Source organism: Musca domestica, unplaced genomic scaffold (genome assembly GCF_030504385.1).
Source record: "Musca domestica strain aabys unplaced genomic scaffold, Musca_domestica.polishedcontigs.V.1.1 5, whole genome shotgun sequence".
Lineage (NCBI taxonomy): Eukaryota > Metazoa > Arthropoda > Insecta > Diptera > Muscidae > Musca > Musca domestica.
This window is the reverse complement of record NW_026712346.1, coordinates 21992415-22017230: the sequence shown is the minus strand read 5'-3', so window position 1 is coordinate 22017230 and position 24816 is coordinate 21992415. Positions and strand designations below refer to the sequence as shown.

Sequence of the window (24816 nt, the reverse complement as noted above, 5' to 3'; positions counted from 1 at the left end):
ATTGAATTTGATCGACTTTTTCTGCTCCCAGGAGCGCTCACGTTCGAATTCGAGTGAGTTTTACTCGCAGCTGTATTCAGATGTACACATTATGTCCTTTTTTAAAGATACCATCAAGATTTTCCTTCAAAAATTGTTTTCAATTAAAATTCTAGGTATGTTTGCCGACAAGACAGAAAACACAACATTCCCTTTCACTCACTGATTAATATTTGCATATGTTGTATTTTTGGAATTACTAATTTTTTTCGTGGGCTGTTTTAACGGCATATTTATTCATTTAAATACACGTCCTTACGTATGTACAGTGTTTATTTTTTTGGAATTCTGCTTTTGCATTTGTTTTTATATTTAAAAAAAAACGACAACACGACTTGATTCTGAGTATTTGCCAATAAAAGTGTGTATCCGATAAACAAAACGCCACAAACTTTCAGAAGGTCATTTTGCAAGGCAACTGTTTGCCGGCTAATATTACGCAGTAAAGCTCAAATGCGTAACTTAAATGTTGAGGTAAGCACATAGCTGGCTGGAACGACAACGAATATGCGTAGGGATTACTGAATATTGCCGGCTTGGAATTCAATTTTGAACACTCGCCGCACACAACCACACTTGCAATACAGCAGCAAATACCTTAACTCTACCCCCGCCGATACTGTGTCATTTGCATTACCTTCCAGAGTTATGTTGTATATCGCTTAGTCGTTGTTGTAGTTGTTGGCGTAATGGCATTACGTGTTTTAATTACAAATTATTATCGCACATAATCAAGGTATCATGCTTTCATGCTTTGCATCGACGAGTCGAGTCGTGTGGAAATGGACTAATGAAGGGAAAACAAATAGAAAAGAGTGAGAATAATGTTGGAATGAGTGAACACTTATCTACAACAACAACGACAACGGAAGCGACAATTCATTTAAATCAGCCAAACGATTTGACCTTCTGGTGGTATTAACAGAAATATGATCTTCTACAAAAATATAAATTCCATGGAAATAATTTTAAATGTCCTGAATATAAGTTCCTAAACAGAAATATTTCTCCGCCCACCACTGTATCTGTGTGTAAGCTGATGCATAAAGTATATTTACCCCCGAATAGAGGTATTTACATGAATGAACCAAAAAACCAGTAACTCTAAGAACTTACTCTTCTGCACCATACTATGTACATATGCTCTTGTGCAAATAGATATGGCAGTCTAATGAAATTAGTAAATGTACGCCATACAGTTGCCCAACATGTGAGCAGTTATAAGAGGTGGTTCAGAAAATGGTACATAAAATCTGGTGATATAGATAATGTGATCAGTATGTGAATAATATATATTTTTATATCACAATACACTATTATTTGTCTATGTTATGTATATTTGCTAAAGTTTCGTCATGTATCTGTTCCTTTAAATCCAACGAAAAGTTATAAGCATTAACTCCTGATCCCAATACGAAAAACCAAAATCATTTGTGCAATTATGATCAGCGATGGGAAATTATTTTAATGTAAAATTGATAAAATACTGAATGCAATCCTTGATATATCTGGGAAATTAATTTTCCTAAATCATTGTTAATATAATTTACTTTATATAAAAAAAAATCACTTGTATTTTTATCATTAAATCTATGAGGTTCTGGATATATGGACAATAATGAAATTGCGAGCTGATTTTGCAAAATGTTGTTTTTTTTTTTGGAAATAATTGTATTAAAAGTGGAAGCTATTAGTATTTTTTTTTCTTGAATTAACTACCATTGTAAAGTGAAAATCAGTGAACAATTTTCTTTAAACTTTGAACATCTCAATGATTTTATCAAGTAAGAAAATTATGTGTAATGGTATTTTTCGGTAAAAACAAAACATTTTTCCATATAACAGCTCTCATATTTGATGCTAAAATTAAATTTCTGTCAAGAACATAAACCTGAAAATTTAACTTCTGACTGATGCCCATTTTGTTGACACCGGATACATTGGATGCATACATAAAATATATGCATAAAAATGATTTCCATATAGATATACTTGAACGTAATACCAGGAAAAAAATTTGTAGCGGAATGAACCGCTTTCAACATCACTAGTAATGACTATTACGTACGGTCTACATTACCACCATCCCAAAAATAATGACAACTGCATGTCCTTGCATTACCAGAAAGCTCTCTATCACTATGATATTCCTATGAAATTTAAACGGCAATAAAACTTATTTTAATAATACGAAGAAATTAATAATGGCGGCACTGGACACTGACTCGCCCACAAACAACAATCATGTAGGAAAAAAAGAAAATTTGAAAGTCGCACATATAAGTCGTTAGACTATAATTAATATTCGTAGTAGTGGCCGAATATTTGTGTATGTGATTTAAACAATATGTATAGTATTAACTGATTTTGAGAGCTCCAATATGATACTGTAAACTAATTTCTTTTTCGAGACGAGGTTAATGATCTAAAATTTGCAGTGAAAAGCAAAGCCAGATAGACACTATCACACACTCACCACTATGCGACTACTACTTCGCCGTTGGTTAAGGGGCTCATCAGGCATATTTGATGTGCATGATGGCTCATAAAGGCCGTTCTCGGGAAAGTAGTTTTTATTTCCAATTTTTTGCGATTAAGCATATGCGAATAAAACACCGGAAGCCCTTCAAGTTGGACTCATGTTCTATTACCAAATATTTTTCACAGCAAAGTTTGTTTTTGTTTTTTGTAGTGGTGAATTTTTTGTCCACAACAACTACATTGCTTCAAATGGATATACTTGTTATAGCTGCTGTAGAAGGTGGGTTGTGGCTCTGAAAGTTGAGACCGCAACTTCTAATTGGCTGTACACCTAGGTCCGCTATTCAAATCCCAAAATTTTTCATTTTTGAGTTTTGCCTTGTTAAGTCGAAGATCATATGTTTATGATTTATGTGTTTATTTTTCTTTCGAGGCGAAATTTCTGAAATATGCAGACGATTTCGTTTGTACTTTCTATTTGTTTATTTATAGTACAAATATAATAAACCTCTCTGTAGAATATTAACACCGAAAAAATAATCTAGGGACTTACACCGGCACCGGATGGCATTATTTCCGGCATGTTACAGCATGCATCGACGGTAATTATACCAGTGCTGGAAGTGATATTTATGGCTTGTCTGCGTCTTCACATTCCATGACTGTGGAGGGAAGTTACAGTTACTTTTATCCGCAAGGCTGGGAAACCAAGTCATGTACTTCCGAAAGGCTACAGACCTATCAGTCTCTCGTCTTTTCTATTAAAAACGCTGGAGAGATTAATATATATTGAGCTTAGATCTTTAATATCCTTAACATTGTTGAGCCTGAGCTGTGCTCATGCTTATATGAAAGCTAATCTGTTGAAACAGCGCATCACGACGTCGTGGGTTGTGTAGAAAATGACCTGAATAACTCGTGTTTCACTTTGGCAGATTTTCTGGACATCGAGGGGACCTTCAAAAATGTTGCACTCGAGGCAATTCATAGTTCTCTTACAAAACTTAGTATACCAACACTCCTAGTTAAATGGATTGATGTTATGCTCAGTAGCAGAATCATCAACTCTAGCATCGTGTATTAGGAAAACGGTCACTAGGGACACGGCGGAACAAAGGTCGTGGCTTACGCTGACGATGTGGTCTTGTTTATTGCTGGAAAATTCCCGCAAACTGTTTCAAACCTTATGCAGGGAGCTCTAGTTAAGATTTCCAGATGGGCAAGATGTAACGGGCTTGGTGTAAACCTATTTAAAACAGAGCTCGTACTTTTTACAAGGAGGGGGAAAATCCCAGATTTTTCGCTATCACTGCTGGATGATGTTATGTTAAGTCTGTCATCGGAAGCCAAGAATCTCGGTACCGTCCTAGACCAGAAATGAAACTAGAAGAGGAATATCGAGGAGCGAGCGAGCGAGGTCAGGTCTGACTTACAGCTTGTGGTGGGCCTAGTTAAAGGACACTGCAACATAAGGTACATGACAGGTACATGGGGGTGGGTTACGATACTGAATACTGCAGACCGAGTTTTGAATAGCTCTTCAAATTTTAAGAAGTGGCTTATACAGCTGGCTGTGCTTTATAAGTATTTCATCTTGTCCTTGAAGACAGTCGCTTCACATTTGCATCTTATACCATTTTTTGACCACTATGGCTATCACCCTACCTCACAGAAATCTAAACTATGTAAAGTATTTTTCCTCCAGGAATGCAATGCAATGCTTACATACATATTCTCTGATCTTACATCCACAACCAATTAAATACATACGAGCAGCAAACTTTAATTGGTTCATTCTTATAAACTTTAAATGGCTGTAAGGCATATTCCACACTATCGGAATAATCTAATAAAGTCTCGTATACAACAATTTTGATTTACTAACATCGTAACATCCTTCCTAGCTAACATTGTGTAGCGTAACGGTAGCCATTGCACGGACTTTCCGATTCGTTCTGGTGCACCCTCTGTCTAAAGCTAACAAAAGTAGAAAATTTCAAGGCTGTCTATATGTCTTCCAGCTCTGTAGACACACACACACATACATCCATACAGAGAATGCTCGCAACAAAGAACACCGACACCAACAATATACCTCTACACACATAACTCCCAACCCATTAAAGTTTATCTTAATTGTTTGAATTCTTTGAAGAAGAAGAAGAGGAAGACGAAGAAAAAAAGACACACACACACAATAAGAACAAGAACTATGTAAAGTAGAAATAACGATTTCACGATTCTACAATAGTACGGCAATGGCAAAGAAAGCAACACTAAATACGAGCGTTATACAAATAGAGCTCACATAACTCAGAGCGATGAACAAGACGATAATTACAGGTTACTGGGTCGTGAATGTTTTCGAGACTTTGGCTATGCTAATGAATGCAAGTATCAGGGGCGTTGTACTTTACAATTATAAACATTGAATATTTGTAGATAGAAAAGTTAATAAACAATTTCTAATTCGGTACAAGGACAGAGCGTAAGAGAATTTCATTTGCTATATTAAGTGTTGGCCGTTTTGGAAACGAACATCATTTCTAACGGTAAATGTTGTTGAAATTTAAACACAATTTAAAAATTTATAAGTACATACATATTTTGGCAGCTATGAAGAGTTATTACATGCACAAAAACATTGAAGAATGTTTAGTTAAAAAAGTTAAAATGGGAAAAAAGGTATTCCAAGCTAATTTTCGAAGCTGCATAAGTTAGTGTTGCATTACAAGTAGACAAAAAATAATGCATTATTCCCTTAACAGTTTCAAAGCAGAAGAACTTACTTTAAAAGTAGCAATTTAAAAAGTATCAGTCGGTTTTGCCGGCAAATGTATATCCTCAGCCGATGTCCGTTTATTGAATATATATTTTGACTTGCTTTATGATAATTCAAACTAGTTGACCCTTTATGTGGGATGGGCTACCGTTGTGCGGCTAAAGTTGCAATTTGCGACCTTTTTTATGTGCTTTATGTGCCATTTTTTAAAAAATTTCGAATTTTGTACCTTTTTCAAATTTGCCTTCCCCTATTTTTATGTTTTAATGTTATAAGAAGCAAGCAGATTTTAGACAATTGCAGAATACGTTTGACGTCGAAAAGACGAGCTTTAAGTCTTTCGGAACCTAGGAGGCTTTCCTTCGAGTCGGTGGCAAGAAGAATCGTAAAACAGCGGACAAAATTATTTATTACAATTTGAAGAAAAGTGTGATATTCAGGATGGGCTGTCGTCTGAAAATCTACTTTTTACAATTATTTATATTAATATCAGGTCTTATGACTGATCTAGTCATAGAAATAATAGTTTAAAATTCTACTAAGAACTTCGACGATTAACAACAAAATGTTTTAAAATCTTTGCAACCTACACTTTTTAATATAAACGAAGACTTTAAATGTATTGCTCTCATATATGAGTCTAATTTTTTATAATTCATTTGCAATTATTCAATAGAAAATATTTACAATATAAAATATTACACTAGCGCCTTAAAGAAATAATTGGGGCGAGTTAGCAATAGTCAATAGTCATAATACATAATGATAACTATTTTCGTTGTACAGACAAATTATACATTACATTCTATTAGTCATTATAAACTATTAGAAGGCAAAGTTAAGGATGAAAATAATTTTAAGAAATGTTTTAAAAGAAGATTTATATCAACCTCTATGAAAAGTAAAAAAAAAAAACGAAAACGACTTCTTTTTAAGAAAATTATTTTGTGACACTTTCAAATTTCGTATCTGACCTAAGTCCGATGCAAATATTACAACCTACCAGATATAGACTATATCGACTACTTCCTATCTTTATATGAGATATGCGATAATTATTGGAAAATATTGAAATGTGCACGAGGTACCAGATATAGTGGACGAAGTATTCTGCTTCTACTTGTAAAAATATTGGGATGTGAAAAATTAAAAGATATCGCGCATTTATTTTCCATTATGTTAATCGAATTTTTAACCTTTTGTAGGGCAGGTAACAATTCAGAAAAATATTTATATATACCAAGTTTGAAGATAATCGCTGACTTTTTTCTCAAATTATGAGAGATGTAAGTATTAAAAATTGTGACACTATGTGGGGAAGACGTGGTTCTTGGGTGTCATCTTCATCTCATGCCTTGTATTAGTAAAAATATTGCAATTTGTGAAATTTGAAGAGAATCGGGTTCTTGTTTTGCATTTTATGCGAGTTATAATTATTTAAAAATTTTACCCGTTATATAAGAGGTACCAGAAGGAGTGGTCCTACATACTTCATCTTTACACCTGATCTTGTGTTGACCATTAGGATGAGTAAAATTTTGAGAGAATCGGATGCTGATTTCGCGTTTTATGAGCTTAATTGTTATTCAAAATGATGAACCCTTTATGGGGGAGCTACCAGAGGGAGTGGATCGATATCTACCATCTCTACACCAGATCTTGGGTTAGTAGTATTAGTGGGATGTGTACAATTTGAAGGGAATTGCATGCTTATTTTGCATTCTGTAGTAGTTAAAATTTTTCAAAATTTTGACCCTTTGTGGGGGAGGAACATGCACTGACATAAAAAAAAATTATACGTCCACGTTCTATCATGTCACTACACAACTTAATTATTAGGACGGTAGAATTCGAAGATTTCCAATTTATTGGGATATAATTATATAATTGAATTCCTAATTCATAAATGTAAGAAGATAGTCCGCCGAATTTAATTTTTTCTCTCTGTTTTATACCGTCCATACGATAGGGTTAAATTTATTTTGGTATGCAGTTTGCAAAACTGTGGTCAAAGTAAATTTTTATTGTCGATTATTATTATTATTATTATTTTATTTTAATTCACCCTTCGAATTTTATTTATCGTAATAACAAATTGTTCTAATACTATATCTTCCTCAAATAAAAAATTTCTTAGCATTTAGTACAATTTGTTTTATTTATTATTTATTTATTTTTAAATTTTCATATTCCAAATAAGTGTAATATTATTTTAGTTCAACGGTATGTATATACAGGGTGAGATGAAAAAACTGCAACCAACTTCAGACTGCTGTCATTTCTAAGCCACTCGTCCGACAGCTGTTTAAATTATTGCAGTGACAGCTCATTATATTGTTTACAAGCGTAAAAAACATTTTGTGAGAATTTTCCAGGATAAAAGTTATTCGTGATGGAATTCATGCGAGATAGTGTGATTTCTTTATGTTTGGCTGGAAAACCACAAGTGGCTATCGTTAGAGCACACCAGCATTTAAATGTGTATAAATCTAATGTGTCTCGTACCATCGCTAGTTAGCCATGATACTGGTAACGTAGCCCGACGTCAAGGAAGTTGACGGAAGAAAATAGCAACATCAGCAGAAATGGTTCGAAAAGTAAAGAAGCGACTTGACCAAAACCTGCGTCGCAGTAGCCGAAAAATGACTCGTGAGCTGAACATATCGCAATATTCCATTTGGCAAATATTCAAAAATTAGCTCGGAGTAAAGCCATTGAAATTTCAAAAAGTGTAAGAACTTACACCGCAATAGAAAGAAAATAGACTCAAAAGAAGTAAAGGAATGCTTCGCTTGGCCGAAAGTGGTGAACTGCAGAATTTGGCTTTCTCCGATGAGAAAACATTCGTTGTTCAGCAGTTTGTAAACAAACAAAATCTCCGGATACCAATCCGTTGGACTATTGTATGTGGAGTATTTTGGAAAGCAAGGTTGGCACTGAAAAATACCAAAGTGTCGATCATCTCAAGAAAGCGCTTCGCCGGGAATGGGCCAAAATACCGCTCTCGTGCAGCGTGTGGCGGTTTCACTGGCCGTTTGAAAGCCATAATTCATGCCAAAGGTGACCAATTCGAACAAATCTAAACTTATTCTAAAATTTGTTACTTTTTCCGAATTTTTTTGCTTTCATTCAATAAAATTTAAAAAAAAAAAATTAAAAATTATTGCGTTTGACTTTGTTACAGTTTTTTTTTTAGCTTACCCTGTAAATATTTCCTATTTTCCTTAAATTGGGCGAAACAGTGCAAATATTTTCATCATAAATTTTTCCATGTTGTATATAATACAAATAATAATAGCGTTTTATATGAAATACTTTTGTGATAAACTTGCTATATTTTTTTACTCCAAGAAACATATGTCTAAAACTTTTCTGGGATTATGTATTTTTTATTCTTAAGATATTACATGTCCACATAAGACAAGAAGAACGATTTTGTTTCTTATACATTATTATTTTGTGGTTACTAATTTAATGATCGTTAATTTATAATTATGTCGATGCTTCCATACGTTATGGGCAATTTTTATTTCACATTCTTGCATTTAAAATACAATAAAATACTCTCAAATTTATAATAAAACATCGTCCCTTGTATATTAATTCAGTATCAGAATCGGAGACATGAACAGAAAGCTTCAAAATATCGTTGACATAAAGGTTAACTTGACTGTTTTATTTCACATACCATTACATAATCCCAACATAAGCTATTTTCATTAAACAACAAAAACAATTCATCTAAGCCAGTAAGGCATAATACCCAAGTAATTAGTCATAAATATTGTTCATTTTCAAATCAAACATTTCTCAGTTTAGGCTACACATAACCCCATCCTTTCTATGTAAAAACTCCCACATTAGAACTGCGTGATGATATAAATCTCTTGCTTCCACTTGTCGACCGGGTCCCTCGATGATTTCTGTTGTTGTTGCCGTTAACTTTTTTTACGAGCTAGCCATAAATTTTCTATAGCTAAGGGAATAAAGTCAATTGTTTTATATGCGAAGGGCATTAGAACACGAAGCAGTAGCACCCAACTTCTGTTAACCAACACCAGTTACCCGCCATCACTCAGTCTTCCATCTCTCCGGTCTGTCATTGAGTAACGAAGAGTGGTGTTTTGTTTGGTGGTGTATGGTGTGTGTGATTTATAATGATTTGATTTTACAGGGAAGCCATCGGTAGCAAATCAAATTTCCCTCTCCCTTTCACAGTTCAAATTATCGGAAAAATCGTTTCACATTAGAAGTAGAACAATTCCATTGACTTTTTTTCGCTTACCACTCATTTGCTCGACTTCTTGCTGTATTCAGGCAGCCACTTACTCAGCCATTCGTTGAGGCACCACTCCACTTTAAAGTGGCGGCATTGTCGATTGGCATAATCGAAAATAAAGTTCATTTTTTCATGGTTCTGCTACTGGTTATTTCTGAACGTCAGTCACTCTTTCCAGCTATGTTAGGCGGCACTTACTTATTTCTTTTTTTTTTAATAGCTGCAAGTGTTCATTGATTTTGCTGTTTTCTGTCTTGTTGTTGTTGTTGCTGTTGTGATTGTATTAGCAAATAGGGAATAATAATAATGGGAAAACAGTAGAACACAAACAATTTTGATTGATTTCTAAAATGTTGTATTGGCTGTTGTGGCAGTGGGGATATCTGGTAGTCTTATCGGCAATCATTTACGTATTTGTTTTTAAAATACCCTACTCCAAGCGATATCGATTGTTTGTAATGATGGATGAGATTTTATTTGAGTGATATTGGATCAAGAGCGTCATATGGTTATGGTATTTGAAAGGCAATTGAAAATGTGAGGTTAGGTCATGCTTACCTAAGAGGAAAGATTTAAATGGTTACACAAAATTAGAATTTTAAAGAACGTTTTAGATGAGCTTAGACTTGCCAATAAAAGCTGTTATCTTAATTGCAATTTGCAAGAGCATGCCAGAAGAATAACAAAAAGGATTTTAGAGTTAATAATAATAAAAAAAAAAAAAAAACAGTTAAAATGCAGTAAGTTCGTCCGGGCCGAACTTTGAATACCTTCCACCATTTGGAACGAATTTTAAAATTTTCAAAAAATAAAAACCTTAAAAAACTCTGTTAAAATTTTAAAAATACCGAATATAGCCGTTATATTGGGGGTCTATACGACGTGGCATTGTTTGTCATAAGCCATTACCATATTCAAATTCAAAACTTGAAATAAACAGTGAATAATGTAGCTAAAATCATCAAAATATCGTATATAGAGAGATACCGTTATATCGGAGCTGTATGAAGGCCTGGACCAGCATATACTTTTTTCTGTCATAGGCTGTAGCATCCATTACGAACTTCAAATACGACATCTCAAAAAATTTCGGTGGGTATTGTACCTAAACTCGTCAAAATACCGAATATAGGGAGGTACTCATATATGGGGCCTATACGAAGTCCTGGACCTGCATATACAAAAGTTATAAAAAATTGAAAAATACTGCTAAAATCACCAAAACACCGAATTTAGCGAGGTACCGTTATATGGGGGCTATACGAAAAAGTGGACCTTTATGAGCAATTTTATGTCATAGGATGTAGTACTCATTAGGAACTTCAAAACCAAACTTCTGGTGGAAGGTTTGACACAAATCATTAAAATACCGAGACTGCGAGTTTGAAATGATGATGATAGACGGACATATCCAGATCTGTAAAATATATCCATTGATACACCAACATGTGGACCTAAATTTCGAATTGTTGCAGACTTCTGGGTCATAACAAACTCAATAACAAACTTGAAGAAATAAGTCAAATTTGAAAATAGTCAAAAACACAAACTGTGAGTTTATTGATTATTACGAGACGTTGCCAATATAAATTAACAATAAAATATTATTCCGAGATACTTAATTGCTTTGATCAATATTGAAACAACTTTGATTAAAAAAAATAAAATCTAGTGAAATCTAGTAAAAATTGCAGAGAAAATTATAGAACGCAAACAGGTTTACTTTTCTTGGCGAAATGAATTGATGTAATATTTAGAGACTTGATATTGGGACTTACCTTATTTATTTTCCCTTTTGGCAGCTTTTATTCATAAAATTCTGAAAATATACCAAAATATTTTCCATATTGTTATTAAACAAATTTTGTACATTTTAATTTTTCCAAAGAAAGCTCTTAAAAATGTTTGCCTTAAATTCCATAGGAATAAATAATAGTTAGTATTCAACCCTTACCACCCAGTCAGTCCGTCAGTCAGTCAATCAGTCTATATTGCTTGAAAATGGTTGTATAAACAATCAAATATCAACAAAATAATTGATTGTTTTGTTCGTTTTTGTGTAAATTTTGAGCAAATAACCAAGAAGTGTATAGACGAGAGGAAACCATATCAAATTGAAGAAATACAATTTGGTACAAATGCAAATGATGAAGTTCTTCGATAATGACTCTAATTAAAATTCATGTAAAGGCACACAATTACCACACGACGAGACCCATGACGTCAAATGTAGACAAAATCTCAAGGGAACCAGGGAGTGATTTTAATAATGGAGCAAAATGTAAGGAAGAGTAAAAATACTCGGAAGAAAATTGATAAAAAAAGGCCGTATACCAGTCCGCTGAATTGATGTTCTGGTAAATAAATCTTTACCATCTACGTAAATAATTGAGTACATCATTTGCAAATAATCCCTCAAAATAACATCACTGAAGGGCTTTGGGCCTAAAACAGTTGTAACCCTTCATGTTTGTCGTTACTGTTTGCTCGACTAATGATTAATGTAACTTCATTCTACCCTTCAACATTCATTTTGTCTATTTTCTTAAACTTCATGAAACAGAAAAAAAAAAAAAACAAATTGGAATAATAAATCTTGTGACAAACCAATAAAGTTCTGTGTACAGTGGTCATATTATCACAAAACCCTCACCCTTTTCAAGGGTGCGATGTATTCAGTGTCATGTAATTAAAAGTTGTTGGCGTTTATTTCAGAATTTTGATCGCAGAGAGACAACCAAAACAACTCGATACACATTCCGTATGCGTCTGCCAATGTCTAGATGTCGAATGTGGCCCAGACATTTTTATAACCTACACCACAAGGTGGTCAGGGTATTTTGTCTTTCAGCATTTGTTTGTAACAGGCAAAAGGAAACGAGATAGACCCATAGTTCCTTTTGATGATCTGCATAGAATCACATTCAGAGTCGATGCATGCATGCATGTCCGTCCGTCAATCCGTCAGTCTGTCCATGTATTTTTGTGAACAAAGTGCAGTTCGCATTTATTACACGATCCAGATGAAATTTTGCACAAATCATTTGTTTGGTCCAAGGACGAACCCTATTGAAATTGGAGTTAATCGATAAAAATTTAGATATAGCTCCCATATATATCTTCGTCCGATTTGCCTTTTATTGTGCACCAAACGTGTAATATCAGCCCGAATAGTATGGAATTTTGCACATACACCCAAATTAGGCCTGAAAATAAGTATGCCAAATTTGATCGAAATCGGTTCAGATATAGCTATAGCTCTAATATATATTGTTCATCCGATTTGTTATTTTAGTCCTCCGCCTCCGTAATATACACTCTGTAACAACAATATTTGGGGAAATATATCAAATACAGCTTAGAAATAACTTTGCCACATTTTATCAAGATCGGTTCTGATTTTGATATAGCTCCCATATATATCAAATGCGAAATACAAGTCCGAATTTAAAAAATACAAATGCTTCGGCATATTTAGTCTTTTGAACTTTAAATTATAATTATAATCATAGCGTGTATGATTGAATTCTCCCATAAAACTTTTAATTGTTATGTAGAGCTCTACAAAATTATCAAAGTGGGGTAGGGTATCATAAAGTCGGTCCCGCCCGACTTTAAGATTTTCTTTACTGGTTATTCACATTGAAAATATGCTAATTCGACCCATATTTACGTATAACTCTCATATAACAGTATCTACAGTTTTCGGTATTTTAAAAATTCCATCCACAGTTTATCAATATTTCAGAATGTTAAGCTATTGTTATACCCTACGCCACACTGTTGTGTGGAGAAGGAAGCAAAATAGACCCATGGTTCCTTTAGATGATCTTCAGGTTATGGCATTCTGAGTAGATTTATGCATGTCCGTCCGTCTGTCTGTCCATGTACTTTTGTGAAAAACGCAAGTCACATTTTTAATCCGTTTTATATAAAATTTTATGCAGGTCACTTGTTTGATTCAAGGACGAAGCCTTTGTAAATTGGAGGTAATCGAATGAGAAAAGAATATAGCTCCCATATATATGTTCGTTCGATTCGTTTTTTTAAGACGGAATTTGGCACATGCTACCAAATCGAGCTTCAAAGCTAAAATGAAAAATTTGGTGAAAAGCGGTGAAGATATACTTATAGCTTCTACATGTAATGTTTATCCGATTTGCTATTTTTGTCCAAATTCTCCATCTAGGTCAAATATTTAGTGTAGTCTCCTTATAGCAGTACCTTTTTGTATAGTTTTGAGCCACGATTTTCAACCATATTGGCCATAATGGTGATAAGTCGTATGCTTAGATTAAGATAAATAGCGGTAAGCCATGCCGTAGTTTTTATCAATGACAACTAACCATAGCCAAAAAAAAAAAAAACAAACAAACAAAAAAAAGTGGCCCCACCATTCACTGTGCCAACCAAATCCAACCATCACGGGCATAATCCATACTCAATTATATCACCCACTAAACTGATCTTTATCGCCTGTATATTTCCAGGCTATTCCTTGTTTCATTGCTTGTTCCTCTTGGTTGTTATTGTCTTTCTGCTTTGCCACAGATTTGTGTGGCAATCACTACAGACGCGTGTAAATGTTTTCCCATTTTTTGTTTTTTCTTCTACTTGTGGTTGATATTGGCTCGCTTGCTCCAGCCACAGTCGCATTGTGACGATGATAGGTTCCGTCTTACGGCATGGATAACCCTCGTCGTTCTGCCAATAATAAAAATGAAAGAAAATCAATGCACATTGTCATGACCATGATAAGACTCTTGGGTTTGAATATAAGGAGGCTAGCTCTATTTTTCAGTATTTGAATTAGTTTCTTTTTTTCATGGAGAATCATCGTTGTCATAGCATTTTATGTGCTTTCACATTCGATTGTGTGGCGCTGTGTTGATTTCTGGGCCATTTTTATAAATGGTCAATAATCAATGCAATCACAAGTGCTGCCAACCAATACCAAAGTCCCACATCGAATGGTGGTATTATCTTGAAGTAGTAGCAAATTCTTGTAATGTCAGCAACAGGTTTAATATAACAATCCAAGGGTAAACAACGAGAAAACAGAGCGCAGCGGTTAACAGAGGCCAAGCAAGGATGTCGCAATGATATTTCCGAAGAAAAACAAATGGAGTTTTATTCAATTGGCGGATAGCTGAATTTATGATTATTGATTATTTATAAAGAATAGATATCGTGGTAAGTGCAATGGGTTTATAATAAGAGATATTTTCATTTTCGTAGAGAAATTTTGCATTTAGGGCTAAAGAGTAATCTTAGAACGGAGGGGGAGAAAACATAGATCAATCACTGCTACATCATCAGACACATTGAATATTTGTGTTTAAAGTACTGTATTTATGTAAACCAATAAATAATGATTAATAACTTTAAATTATTACCACCTTTAATAAACGTTTTGTTTTTGTTATTTGTTCTCCTTTATTATGCAAAAATATTCATTGATAATAACAATACTTCTTTTTGATTCATTACTATGGCCATATGACTTAATTACTATGTGGTGGCTGAGTTAAGTAGTGGCTCGAAAGCTGTTTTTCTTTTCGAATACACAATAAATTGCATAATCATGATCTACCGAAAAGACATTATTTATTACCGCCGCTGCTTGCCATAAATTTCATGCACTGCACACAAACACGCACATACATTCATAAATATGTAAACTAGCTGGCGTTCACACCATAAAAGGTATTAAATATATTAAAATAACCAGTATATTGTGAACGTATGTTGCCAACCATAAACATATGAATATTTGAACATTTTAACAACGGAAACGGCATTTAAGCTGCTGCGGATTAATGTTTATGCTATGAAGTCTAGTTTGTATTCACAACTAACTATGGCGGCAGGGAATGAGGAAAATTATTACAATTTTAGAAATATAATAACACATAAACAATGGATTTAAATATAACTAAGCCTGTAATATGAAAACAAAAAACAAAATTAAACTGTGCTATAATATAAAAAATAATATTTGTGTGTATATTTGTATAAGTTTAGCTTTTTTTTTTTGGCCTACATGCATCGGATTTGAGTTTTTATACTGTAATATAATAAGACCACTATTATACATTCCCGATCAGATAAACACTAACTCGATTTTGCTAATTCCGTCCACCAGGATATTTGCCATGGAAAACGGGACATATTATTTTACTTAATTTTACTTTACCAATAACCCCCGAATACACACACTAACATAGCCACAAATGCCATTCAAACCTATTTCGAAGGGAGGACCTAACGATAAAAATACAAGCTTTGCAATAATAAGCATTCAGAATATGTCTAAAAATAAACCATACAATAGCTCTAGTGTTATTCTCAATTAAATTTTAAGTAATTTACCTTTTTCAGTAATATAATTAAATTATTCCCGTGAATAATGTTCTTAACAACATCAAAATACCGAATATCAGGTACAGTACAGGTACAGTTATTTGCGGGCTACACGAAAATGTGAATCTGCATACGCAATTTTTTGTCATAGGCTGTAGTACACATTACGAACTTTAAATACGAAATCTAAAACAATTTCGTCGAATGAGGGCTATACAATACTGTGGAGCAGTATAGACAATTCTCTTCCAGAGGGCAAAGTTCTTGGAAGGGACTCCTTGTACACATATATAGACAATTCTCTTCCAGGGTATAAGGTACTCAGAAGGAAATTACCAAAACACCGAATATCGGAGGGTACCTTTATATGGGGGCTATACGATATTGTGGACCAATATAGCCCATCTTCGAACTTGCAGGCAAAATACTGATCTGCGGAAAATTTTAGCTTGCTGTTTTAATTCTTTTTGACTCTGGCGTGATTACAAACGACGGACGAACGGACGGGGCTAAATCGTCTTAGAAGTTTACGCTGATCAAGAATATATTTACTTAGTTAGATTTAAAATTATTATTTGGATGAGTTACAAACGGAATGACGAACTTAATAAACCTTCCATACTGTTCAGGGTGGAGGGTAAAAAAATACCGAAATACCGAGATACAGTTATATTGGGCCTTTACGAAGACGGTAACCTGTAAATGCAATGTTCTTCATAGGCCAATACGATATTCAAATACAAAACTTGAAACAATTTCGGTAAATACTTTCGTTTAAACCATCATAATACCGAATATCTGGACGTAGCGTTACATGGCTATCCAAAGACCTGTCATAGGTTGTAGTAGCCATTAGGAACTTCAAATTGCAAATTTAAAACATTTCCGACGAAAAGTGGTTACAGAAATCATCAAATTACCTAATGTTTGGAGGTACAGTTATATATGGACTATATCAAAACTTAGACCGAAATTGGCAGTTCTATGCAAGGATGTTTCTTACATCACGGTAACATATGCTACCAATTTACAGCAAATTTGGGTTAAAATTGTGACTTGTAATGGGGGCTATAACAAAACGTGGACATACATACCCCATTTTCAATACCAAAAGTCCTGCGCAACAAACACACATCTGAGTAAAATTGTATTAATATATAATTTCGTTCGGAAGCTAAAGTCATTTCCACAGACGGACAGCCCTAAATCGACACAGAATTTTATGCTGATCGAGAATAGATGTGCAAAAATGTATGAGGTAATGAGGTGTTTCAAACGGAATGACAAACTTAATATACCCTCCATACCTTGGTGGAGGGTATAAAAATCAGTATGCATATAGAAGCATATGCGAAGAGGTAGTAGAAGGATTCGACCGATTTATATAAAATTTGGTTAGTGTGGGTTCAGAAAAAGTTATAACTCCCACATTTAATTATCTTCATTTAATTAGATAAAAGTTAGTAGATACAGCCTAGAAATGCCGTTCATCAAGGCTCAGGTTAAGCTATAGCTGCCATGTATATTACCCTCTATTTTGGAGCACCGACCATCTAGAATTTTCGAATTAAGTTAAGACCAAATTGACTGACCATTTTTGAAATCAAAATAGTATTTCTTCCTCCATCAAATTTAGTGCACATCAAATCAGATTAAGATATAACTCCCGTGTATTAGTTCTATCAAACTGCAAACGTAAAACCCTAAAAAGCCATACTAAACATATATTTATTATAGGTAGAACTGCTAAATAAGCATGGTGTTGTAGGGTATAATGGGTGTATGTTTTTGCCTTCCTTACTCATTTACCGCTATTTTTCCAATAATTTTGTAAGAACAATTCAGGAAAAGGCACATATTTCGGCGCTTTCAAGTCACCAACCGTTTTTTTAAATATGGTTGAAAACCTCTACAAAATTATTTCCAAGAAATTTTACAAGAAGTATCGGAATCTAAATTAGAATGCATCGGAAATATAAATTATACCTAAACAACAGGACTTTATAATTATTACAATACCATTTTAATGATAAAGTCGTACTTCATGTAGGTTAATTCAAAATATGGGATCATAGCATAATTTTAGAAGGTTTACGTCAAAGACTAATTTCTACTAATTTCTTGCTAATTACTAATTCCTTTGATAAATTATTTCTCGGACTTTTTTGGAGTTAGTGCATAAAAGTTGCATAATATTTTGTTTTTGGCAGAAGTGAGAAATATTTTGAATAACATTTCACTATAAATCTCATAATAAACCATATATCTAGATTTAATAGTTTTTAACACAATTACATTCGAAATTTATCTTTTACAAGTTTAAAATTGTGTGGTTACGTTGTATACTGTAGATTTAAAACGTTTTCACCAAAGTCCACATATCTTTTAATACTAATTGTTTTTGGAACTACCTAAGGAAGTAGTCTCTTAAATTCATTGTGAGTCTCTTAACAAAAGAATTTTGCATACTTAATACAGAGCTCAGTCTGAAATAAATAAATAATATAAAGAGATTGTTCTAGGAAAAATGAAAATTGTATTTTTCATTACATTTTACAATTTATTTAAGTTTTATTAAAATGAATGTTATCTAAAATCGTTATTAAAGGTAACTTTTAAAGAATTAAATGAGTAATATATAGACATTGATTGGTTGGTTGTTTAACAAAAACTAAGAGAATTTGGCCGCTTGCGCTAGAAAACCTTTTAGTTCAGCATTGACTTAATATGAACCATACGAAAATACCATTTTTGTTCACCACCAAAAGAGTTTCGGGTACTTCGGCCAAACTCTTTAGGTCGTTATATAACTTTGGCCATATGATATATACTTCCGACAGGAGGTATTCATAATGTATATATTTTTCAGGATAGCCCCCACATAACGGTACGGTACATGGTGTGTTATAATTTATTTAGTTTTCTGTAATTGTTTTTTGTTTTGCTTTGTGTTATTTTAGAAGTCGAAGACAATATTGGGAAATTTATTTTTAATTGCATTACAGAAAATGGTATGTTAATAGTTTGTCAGCAAAATTGGGTGGTTGCTTATAAGAAGACTATACCCCAATTTTTGGGAGTCTCAATTGAGATATAAGTTGGCTTCAAACTTTCTGAAATGTTCATAGTTGGTACTTGTTTGATATGTCAGAATGTAAATATATGTGGTGAGTCCTCTTCCAACAATAATCCAAAATTTTAAATTACGGCCAATTTATTTGCAACAGGGACCTACCCAAAAAATACTGGTTAGGGAAGTACCTTTACATGGAAGGCTACATTATTTATTTATTTATTAAAATTTAACAAAACCTGCTAAGCATGTTCCAATATATATAGGCTTATGTCCACTGAGAACATGAAACGCTGAAATACAATTAATTGGGGTTGAAAATGCGTCATATGGAGGCTATACAATATTTATTGAACGTTTTTGCATAAAGAGCAAGCATATCCGTATGTCGAAACTCAAGAGATACTACTATATGGGACGGTGCCTACGTTTAGGCCGATATAGTCCAGTTTAAATGCCAACCATACAAAGCATTAAAAAAATTGGTATTCCAAATCTAAAAAAATGTGTGATAAATCTATTTAGAATTTTTAGCTGATGAAGAATACATTGCTTGTTTAGTCAAAGAGTGGAATAAATCAAAACGTCTTTTTTTTAGTTTGTATTTTTTATTCTACAAATTCATGTTGATATCTTTAGAATTCAAGGAGTTGTAGTCATTCGGAGTAGAACGGTAAATTGAGTTTAGGAAGCACTTAAATTCTTCAAACCTGGTTTGATCTTGCCCAGCAATGTATTTTATATTTAAATTTGGGAAGAAGAATTTCAATAGCGAACTTAAAATTCGTTTATTTCTTATGGCATGACAGACCAACGTTTTGACTTTTATGCAGGAGGGCATAAACATTACTCGGCTTCGCAGCATTTATACAATTTATAAATATTATTCTCTTTCGACCAAAACGTACTCAATATTTCAACCACAATTACAAATATGAGTCCTGCTGCTGCAGTCCAACAATCATAGGTGGTCGATCCTACTAATATGGGGTCCGTTCCCACAATATTTTAGATAACGTTCTTGAAATTCGGTAAATTTCCCAACAATATTACGGCTTGATTAATACAATTTTGAGAATTATAACCACACTTCAATACCAATTGACAGCGATTTCGTAGTCATTTCAGTTTTTGATCACTCATTGTTCCCTTGAATGTTAAGGAATTTTCGAAAAATGTTTAAGTAATTATTTCCACAATACTTTTTTTTTTTAAATAATATGTCACCCATTAGATCTACCAGAATAATAGATATATATTTTTGTGTTTAGTACTGATTTAAATATGTACGGATGAGATAAAAATATTTCCGCTAGTGTATATTAGCAATTTGATTTAATTTATTTGCATTTAATTTGCTTGTTACATATCCGAGATACTTGTGTATGTATATCGTACCGATTTTAAACAATGATACGACCATAAATTAATGCAATTATTAATAAATAGAAATAATGAAAAAGTGTTTGTTTTTGCTAGAGATTTGATTTCACTAATTTACACAAAAACGAACCTAAAAATCATTGTCAAAAAATAAATTAATTGTATCGTTTTTTTTTGTTTCGTTTAAATGCAAATTACACATAAAGTTTTTTTCGTGTTTTTTTTTTTTGTATTTCGTTTAAAATAAAAACACATTTATAATTGTTAATCTCTTGCACGTACTCAGTTGGTTATTTGCGTGATGTGATGTTTGACACTGCAGCACCTGCCAAGCGGCTTAAATTAATTTCAATTTTTTTCTTCACTTTTATTCGTTGCAAATGCAAATGTGATTTTTTTGTTTTTGATTGAATGCAAATCGTTTAATACGTTTGGCCGTGAAGAAAGGAGGGATTTTAGGAAATCTTTACACGATTGTATCAACACAGGGAACTTTAATTTTTACTCTTTACAAGTTTTGTTTATAACTCTTTTGTGTTTTGCAAAATTTTGATTTTTTGCAAACAAAAACAATTTTTGACACTTGCTTTGCAGTCGATTCTTGTTCCTTTCTCTCCCAACGCTAGCGTTTGTCGTCGAATTAATACTTCGTCCCCGTCGCAGAGAAGACTGAATTGGTTGTCAAAAATGTACTACACTTTATAGGTTACGATTATTTGAATTGACGATTCAGCAAACGATTCAACCAATGATTTATAAATGTGATTTAAGTACACATTACGTTGACGATCAGTAAGTACTCGACTAACAAGACCGTAAGCAGCACACGGCACAGTCTTGCCACCACACCCCCCTTGCTTTTACTCCAGCAATTGGAATAATAAATATTCTTGAAGAAAAAAAAACAACGACAAGGGGCACACGATAAACTTCATGGAAATGCTTGAAAGAAGAGGACAGACAGCTAAAGTCCCATCGCTCCAAAAACATTGGAAACATTGCATACTATGCCAAATATTTTACCAACATATGATCGTTGGTTGTACTACGTCTACGTCTCTTCTTCTTGTTCTCCCGTGTGGTGTATAACAGCACGATGATCAATCAACTGTCGTCGTATAACAATCAACAAGTGGAAGAGCCGTAATCAATGAAAAACCAGTAAAGAAAGTCCTAAAGTCGGGCGAGGCCGATTTTATGATACCCTACACCACTTTGCTAATTTAGTTGAGCTCCACTTAATAATTAAAAGTTTTTATGGGAGAATTCAATCATACACGCTATGATTATAATTATAATGTACAATTCAAAGGACTAAATATGCCAAAGCATTTGTATCTTTAAAATTCGGACTTGTATTGCCCATTTGGTGCAAAATTAATTTGAAATCAGATAAAGATATATATGGGAACTATATCCAAATCTGAACCGATCTCGATAAAATTTGGCAAAGATATTTTTGAGCTGGATTTGATATATTTCCCTGAATATCGTTGTTACCGAGTGCATATTACGGCTGTAGGTAACAAATACAACAAATCGGATGGACAATATATATGGGAGCTATAGCTATATCTGAACCGATCTTCACCAAATTTGGCAAACTACCTTCTAGACTAAATTCGGTCGTATGTGCCAAATTCCATCCCATTTGGGCAAATATTACACATTTGGTGCACAATAAAAGGTAAATCGGACGAAGTTATATATGGGAGCTATATCCAAATCTGAACCGATCTCGATAAAATTTAGCAAAGGTATTTCTGAGCTGCACTTGATATATTTCCCCAAATATTGTTGTTACAGAGTGCATATTACGGCTGCGGAGGGCAAAAATAACAAATCGGATGAACAATATATATGGGAGCTATAGCTATATCTGAACCGATTTCGATAAAATTTGGCATACTTATTTTCAGGCCTAATTTGGTTGTATGTGCAAAATTTCATAATATTCGGACTGATATTACACGTTTGGTGCACAATAAAAGGCAAATCGGACGAAGATATATATGGGGGCTATATCTAAATTTTTACCGATTATCTCCAATTTCAATAGGGTTCGTCCTTGGGCCAAACAAATGATTTGTGCAAAATTTCATCTAGATAGGACAATAAATACGAACAGTACTTTGTTTACAAAAATACATGGACAGACGGACAGACGGACGGACGGACAGACGGACGGACGGACATGCATAAATCGACTCAGAATGTGATTCTATGCAGATCATCAAAAGGAACTATGGGTCTATCTCGTTTCCTTTTGCCTGTTACAAACAAATGCACAAAGACATAATACCCTGACCACCTTGTGGTGTAGGGTATAACAAACTATGATAATACAACACCGCCTTGTTGTGTTCGCTCAACTTCGACACAACGGTTTTCAGTTTTCTTCCATCTTCTTTGCAGTGTACAAGCAGCGATTGCATGTAACTGTTATACGATTGTGGGAAGTATAACAGTGGGGAATGCCAGCGATAATATTTTGCTAGGGTGTTATTTATGTTTCTCTATTACACCCGTACATACAGACCACGCAGTGCTGCTCAAAGCATTTATAAATTACTTACTGTCGAAGAACTGCAAAACGCAGTTATTTTAAAGGGAAAATATAAATTCAAAAGGATACCGGTAAAGGATAAAGGAATAGTATATATATTTGGTGGTTCCAAAAGATAATCCCAAAAAATCACCTTTTATTTTAAATATATGCTACCACAAATATTACAAATACCATTTAAAGCGAGTAAACTACATCTGCTAGGAAAGAATGTGAAAAAACATCAACTTTTTGCTTTTCAATGAAAACGATAATCCGACAAAATATCTTAAATATGGTCCAAAGCTTAATAACAAAAACAAGAGTACAATTATTATTAATTTGGAATATTCTGTTGACACTATCTCCAAAAAATTAAGTTTTTTTGGGATATTTTTACTCAGTTTCTCGGCCGGGCCGAACATTTAACTCCCACCACCATTGGTAAAGGAAATATTTTTATATAAAAGTATTGAATTCAAGCGTGTTCCACTTTAAACTACAAATACCAGTTAGACCGTTGGGATAATGCAGTTAAACTTTTCAAAAACCATAAAGGCCTTTATATGAGGCCATACCAAAACGGGAATCTATATAGGCAACTTTATACTACAAGGATTGCATTTGAAAAATGTCGTGGGTAAATGTGACTAAAATGATAATACCAAATATCGGTGGGTACCGTTATAGCCCGCGTTATATGGGGGCTATACAAAATCGTGGAAATATGTAAAAATATGTACCAATTTTAACACAAATCCGTGAAAAAAAACGTGGTAAAAATCATTAAAACACGGAAAATCGGTGGGTACAGTTATATGCGCGTGATAGGAAAACGTGGATCTAGATATTCAATGTTCTATCACCGGAGCTAGAACTTGTTATGAATTACAAATACCATTTATTAGACAAATCCATGGGAAAATATGGCAAAAATCATCAAAATACCAAATATCGGGAGGTACCCTTATATGGTGGCTATATGAAAACGTAGACCGATATATTTCATTTTCAGTATGAACTATCCTAGACACAATACACATTACCGTGCCAAATGTTAAAGGTCTACGTCAAATAGAGTGGACTGTCTCACGATCTTAACAGACAGAAAGACGGCTTAGAATGACTTAGAATTTAATGATCATGAATATATATATATATATATATATATATATATATATATATATATATATATATATATTGCATAGAATTTGACTTGTTTTCACTTAAAAAAGAACATTTAAAAATGGTATTAAGTTCTACGTGGTCGAACTTTTAATACCCTCCACAATGAGGTAAAAAAAAGCTTAAAACCAGGGATTATGTATTTTGGGCAACTTCTATTTTTGCCATTGAAATCAGTTGGTAAAAAGTAGTTATCTCTAGCGAGTTGAAATACCAATATTGAAAAAATTCTCTTAAGGAAAAGCAGAAGTCGGGCGATCCCGACTTTATGATACATAACACCACTATGCATGTTTAGTATGCTTAGTAGTAGTTCGTATTTAAGTATTATTGGGGTTTTACGGCTTTAGAGCGGTTGAAATTTGTCTTATCGATTCCCACTAAACTTAACTGAGGTAAATTTATGTTGTATGTGGCAGCTCCGCCCAAATATCATTGCTTTGGAGTGCATGTTATGACTTTTAGAATAAATATAAACAAAAACAAATAAAAAAATCCGATGAAACAACTTAATTGGACATTGATGCATTATTTACATCAAATAGGAACAGATAAAACTTCGAAATACCCTCAAACAATATGTGTTATGAGTTTGATTGGGCCCAACAAGTTTGTAAATGGACCAAAAATAGAAAGTTAAATATACCATAACTTTGTGTGCAAAATACCAACATTTCTATTGAATA

The 24816-nt window shown here is 33.5% G+C and overlaps 1 protein-coding gene across 1 annotated transcript in view; it reads right to left on the bottom strand.

The window, feature by feature from the left end:
- Positions 1-21239, bottom strand: part of LOC101893658 (sodium/hydrogen exchanger 9B2) — a 77481-nt gene extending 56242 nt beyond the window's left edge. The window contains exons 1-2 of the mRNA XM_005187672.4: positions 20683-21239; positions 11360-11400 (exon numbers count right to left, since the gene is read on the bottom strand). The gene's annotated coding sequence lies outside the window, so the exon portion shown is untranslated. The remainder of the gene's footprint in view (positions 1-11359; positions 11401-20682) is intronic.
- Positions 21240-24816: the final 3577 nt, after the last annotated feature.